General features: G+C 36.8%; 1 protein-coding gene and 1 long non-coding RNA gene across 2 annotated transcripts in view; one reads left to right on the top strand and one right to left on the bottom strand.

The window, feature by feature from the left end:
* The window catches only part of LOC118478402, a 7,933-nt gene extending 7,296 nt beyond the window's left edge, over positions 1 to 637 (bottom strand). The window contains exon 1 of the long non-coding RNA XR_004859020.1: positions 435 to 637. This is a non-coding gene — a long non-coding RNA (uncharacterized LOC118478402). The remainder of the gene's footprint in view (positions 1 to 434) is intronic.
* Positions 638 to 3,683: 3,046 nt separating this feature from the next.
* LOC101859126 (dual oxidase 2) overlaps positions 3,684 to 5,484 on the top strand; it is a gene marked incomplete in the record, with an annotated part of 77,698 nt that continues 75,897 nt past the window's right edge. The window contains 1 exon segment of the mRNA XM_013087081.2: positions 3,684 to 3,828.

Below are 5,484 nucleotides of genomic sequence, written 5' to 3'. Positions count from 1 at the left end.
CATATATAAATATATATATATATATAAATATATATATATGTTACAGTAAGAATGCGTACCTAGTGAATACGCGTAATCACTGAATATTTTAGTGAATACACATAATCCCCGTTTCACTCAGGGATTTCACGTAATCACTGAAATTTCTAGCAATTACGCGAAATCCCTAAAATTAGACCTATCATTTTATGTGTTTTTACTATTGAGCATTCAGTATTCACTAGGTATGCATTCTTACTGTAACATATATATGTTACCGTAAGAACACATACCTAGTGAATATGTGTAATCACTGAATATTTCAGTGAAAACCCGTAATCCCTGTTTCACTCTGAGATTTCACGTAATCACTGAAATAATCAGGAATTACGTGAAATCCCTAAAAAATGGTCACAATAATTACATATAATCCCTGATCAGACATATAACTCGACCTTTCCATATGTTGAATCCATGACTCCTTTGAGAGTGAGTCTTCTCAGCGTCGGTCTAAGCGCCACAACGTTCGCGTATGTAAAACGTCTCGGGTCGGGAACGCTCTGGAAAGAGACCTCCGAAATTCGCCTGTAAATCGAACGTGTTCAAGCAACTCAACCTCTTAGAGCAAAAAAAATATTCCAAAGTGGTATCTGAATACTTTTTGAAAGTTTGAAAGTGAAATATAAAAAAGCAAACTTTTTGTTACACGTACGAGTACGGAAATCCAGAATGGCGAGCGGCGTCGTGAAAGTTTGTAAAATAGCGCGCGCCAAAGAGGAGCGCTAGGCACAAAAGTGATTCGAAAAACAGCGCACCAACGTGGAGCGCCGTGACACGAAAAGGTTAAAATGACCCGTAAGCTTTTGTGTAAACTTTTCCTCGATAGACATCTTGACTTTGCTTGAGGAAGGCGAGTTTTGAAGAGAGACGACCTTATAACAAGAACACCAATAACAAATTGGTGGTTCAAAACAAGCTCACTTATAACTACGAGTATTTGTGGTTCAAAACAATTACACTTATAACTACAAGTATTTATTGTGGTTCATAGTAAGCTCTCCAAATAACTATTTGCGATTCATAGCTAACACACCAAACTGGGCCGCTGTACAGTGGCGGGGCTATTACGTGAATTCATTGAATGCTCAATAGTAAGAACACGTAAAATGATAGGTCTAATTTTAGGGATTTCGCGTAATCACTATAAATTTCAGTGATTATGTGAAACCCCTGAGTGAAAAGGGGATTACGTGTATTCACTAAAATATTCAGTGATCTCGCGTATTCACTAGGTACGTATTCTTACTGTAACATATATATATATATATATATATATATATATATATATATATATATATATATATATATATATATATATATATATATACTCTGTCACATTTTTAAGTATACACATTTTGAAGCTCAGTAAAACAAAATTTGTGCCGCCAACTACTTTAAAATTTACACACTGATTACGTGATATACCTGTCGCTTGTGAGCTGTTTTCAGATTTCTGAACGCGCAAGTGGTTTTATAACGGCATGCGTGTTACATGTTTTGTCTTTTTTGAGAATTAGTCATGATACGGAAATAATTTGTTTAAAAAAGAAGCCCACGTTAAAGCTTTGTCATTTTTGTAACAATTCACCAATGATAAAACTTCTTAAGTCTACGTTTCAACATGCCACGCCCAATGAGAAAATGTGCGAAATCAGCTTGCTGGAATGATTCGGGGTGGTGCCTCGGTTGCGAGATATTTTAACGTAACAAGAAGACATGTGTACACAACAATGGATCTTGAGAAAACAACAAAATCAGATCAGGAAAGGATCGACACTGCCAACGTGGGAGAAGAAAAACTACTCCAAGAGAGGATTTTTATTCGTCTGTCGCATCTACGGAATCGTTTCAAAACGGCAAGACAAACCAGAGATGAGTTGAACAATATGCGACATCACCATCCTCAGACACTTCCTCAACTTGAGAGAGCATTGCATTAAGAGTGGAAGAACATCCCTCATTAGGCAGTGCAGCGATTGATTGATTCAAGGCGGCGACGATGTCAGGCCATCATCAATGCTACTGATCGTGTTACTTTTGTGGAACACCCTCAAACTCTTATAACTCGTCAGTAAACCTGTTATGTTAACATCCCGTATTGTTGTTGTTGTTTTCGTTTTTAAAATTGATTGACTTCGTATTCCTGAAATTTTAAAGAATATCGACTCAATGTGAAACTATTTTAATTTTAATACAATGTATACTTAAAAATGTGACAGAATTATATATATATATATATATATATATATATATATATATATATATATATATATATATATATATATATATATATATATATATATATGTATATATGTATAAATATACATATAAATGGATGTGTGAAAACAAATTAATGTTGAATGAAGAAAATAACAGACACCATTCTATTTGGGAGTGGAAAAAATCTTAATGATGTTAATAGAAGCCAGTTAGAAATTGAAAATATTCTACTGGTATATATCCTTTTCCAACAAGGCCAAGAACCTTGGTATATATTTAGATTCAGGCATGTCCGTGAATAACAAAGTAAATCATGTTATCGGATTTATGTACCCTGATCTCAGAAGAATTAAGATAAGGCACTATATTTCAAAGGCTATTGCATGCGTGCTCTGCTGTCTCTCGTGTCTTTTCAACATTTTACTATTACAATTTTGTTCTGTCTGGTATTTCATGTGAGAGAATGAGAAAATTGCAGTGGCCCAAAATAACACAGAAAGACTAGCACTGAAGAAAAAAAAAGACCGATCCTGCATCTAAAGTGTTAAAAGCTCTGCATCGGCTTTCAGTCGATAAAAGAATCCACTATAAAGTTTCTACTGTCTGTTTTAAATGTCTTAACAATAAAGCCCCATCATATCTATCTGAGCTTTTAGTTTTAACGCTGTATGCGTCATCGCGTCAGTTACGGTCATCCAGAGACGCAACAAAATTCAGAATCCCTAGACTGAAATTAAGATCTCTTGGTGTGCCAAGTTTCTCATATTTTGGCCCTAAAATCTGTAACTCCTTACTCGAGGATCTCAAAGAAATAACAAATCCTAAAACGTTTAAACAATTACTCAAGGCTCATTTGTTTAATTCTTAGTGGTAGTGTGTTAGTAAGTGCTGATATGTTTTGCTTTTACTACTGTCCTTACGTGTATATACCCTCGGAAAAAAGAAACTGTCCATAGATTTCAAGCCTAATTTTGAAAATGTTATAATCCTGGTAAATTATTTTAGCTTATTCAAAGACGAAACGATACGTAAGACTAGTTTTTAAAAAAAACGTCAGTTTATACGCAAACAACTCTCGACAAGAAAACCCTCCTCCCAACCCCCCCCCCCCCCCCCCCGCAAAACAAGAGTTTAGGAAAATTGTGTGTGTGTGTGTGTGTGTGTGTGTGTGTGTGTGTGTGTGTGTGTGTGTGTGTGTGGCCTTTAGAGAATCCAAGCACTTCTTAGTGTTCAACTCTAAAGTATGACATAGCTGCCCACAATAGAAAGGTCAAGATGCGCACGACATACAGGTCAAGAGATGTTACTACAAATGAGAGTGTCTATTGTTGTCTAACAGTGACACCGCTTGTTGGCTATTGTGAGTGGCTGCGTCAAGATCCTTGTTCATGAAAATTCTACAAGTGTGCAAGCGAAGCGACATCCTGTTATTTTCATACAAAAGTTCGGTCGTCAGGATGGACGTCAGTCGTAAGGCGAGGTTAAAAAATGCTTTGGTTCTGTAAACAAAGCTTTTATGATCGCTAGTTTTAAGTGTACTGATTCGATTACCAAGACACTTTTGTTCGGGTGAGTATATTTGGAATATATATAGACATGTCACTTTTGATGACTTTGATATTTATCTGTCTTTCTGTCTGTCTGTCTGTCTGTCTGTTTGTCTATCTATCTATCTATCTATCTATCTATCTATCTATCTATCTATCTATCTATCTAACAGCCGACCAGAAAAAAGTTCTTTTAAAGAAATGTTATTAACTTTCTTGTTTTTTTCTCAGTTAACAGCAAAATTGATCGAAAGCTAAGACATACATCCTTATTACGTTTTTTCAGGAAAATTAATTGCTGTTGCACAACGGAAAGATGATATATCAGTTACTCCCTGAACAACGTGCTTTTTCAGTTTAGATGTATCAGAAAAAAAAATCGACAAAATCAACCTGTTAATGATTGAATTAATGTCCTTATGGTTGCTTGAGGAATCCCCTGCTATTCTTTGTGAAGTGCAGCCTTCAGTTCCTGGCGAGTTTGCACAGGGTGTGGCCTGTTTTTAACCTGCCAGTCAAGGTCATCTTTCATATGTTCTGTTAGGGTTCAGGCCTATTGATCTTGCAGGCCTTTCCAGAACTTTGGTTTTGATGAGTTTGGAAAGTGTTTTGACTGATCATGGCCGCAGGGTCGGGCGTTGTCCTTTTGTCACATTCCATCATTCGTGCAATGTAGGGCAGGGCATCGTGCGTGGCGAAGAATTTCGTCACAATACCGTCGTCCTTTGAGGTTGTTTTGAATAGTGACTAAATTTGTACGAAGAAGAGCAGAGATTCCATCTCTTACAATCACACTGCAGCCACCGAATCGGTCCATTTTGAGGACAATGGCTTTGTGAACTCTCTATCCTCTTCTTTTTAACACGTTTTCTCTTCCATCAATGCGGTGAAGTAAAATCCTTGACCATTGCTGAATGGAACATTTTACCAACTTCTCTGGTTCCATCGTCAGTGTTATCGTGCCCAAATCTGGCGATTTCCTCTTTGAAAAAGATAAAAAATGGGTCCACATAAAGGACGATAATCAAACAGTCCATGATCACATAGATGTCTGATAATGTTGTTTTAAGGCAGTCCGAAGTATCTAGCAGTCTCTGAACTTAGTTGGAACGGATTTCGAACATGGGTATTGACAACATAGCAGCGTCGGGGAACAGCGACTGTTGACGTCATTTTACCGGGGAACAGCGACCAGGGAACAGCGACTAGTATTTGACTATATTTCTTTGTTACAGTGAAACTTGGTGTAATCGCCTACAGTATCGAAAACAATTAGACCAAACATGTTACATTTCGTCTCGATTTTCATTAACTAGGCCAAGAGCTCAGTCAAATCTCCCGCCAATCTGTACATAGGAAAAGAACAAGAAGAGAGAAGTTGATCGCAGCGTAAAGAGTTGTCGCAAGGAGAATTTAAAAGACAAATTTTAATTTCTTATAAAATGCTGCCAGCTTAGTAGCAAGCTTGAAAACAGTCTCCAGAATGTTCTTAGAGTTTGAACTTTTGTTTTTCTATCTTTGCATTCTCCTCTTCAGGTGGATGTCATGATTTTCAGTTTAGATGCTGCGATTGCAATATTCCGTTTCATCTCTGTTTTCCCATTTGATGTTGTTTCTCCATGATTGGTGTATCATACTCCTACACTATCATACTCTTACGCACATGATCACACACACA

The sequence above is a fragment of the Aplysia californica genome, unplaced genomic scaffold (assembly GCF_000002075.1).
Source record: "Aplysia californica isolate F4 #8 unplaced genomic scaffold, AplCal3.0 scaffold00543, whole genome shotgun sequence".
Classification (NCBI taxonomy): domain Eukaryota; kingdom Metazoa; phylum Mollusca; class Gastropoda; order Aplysiida; family Aplysiidae; genus Aplysia; species Aplysia californica.
The sequence above is the reverse complement of the archived record's forward strand: the minus strand, read 5'-3'. Positions and strand labels throughout refer to the sequence as shown.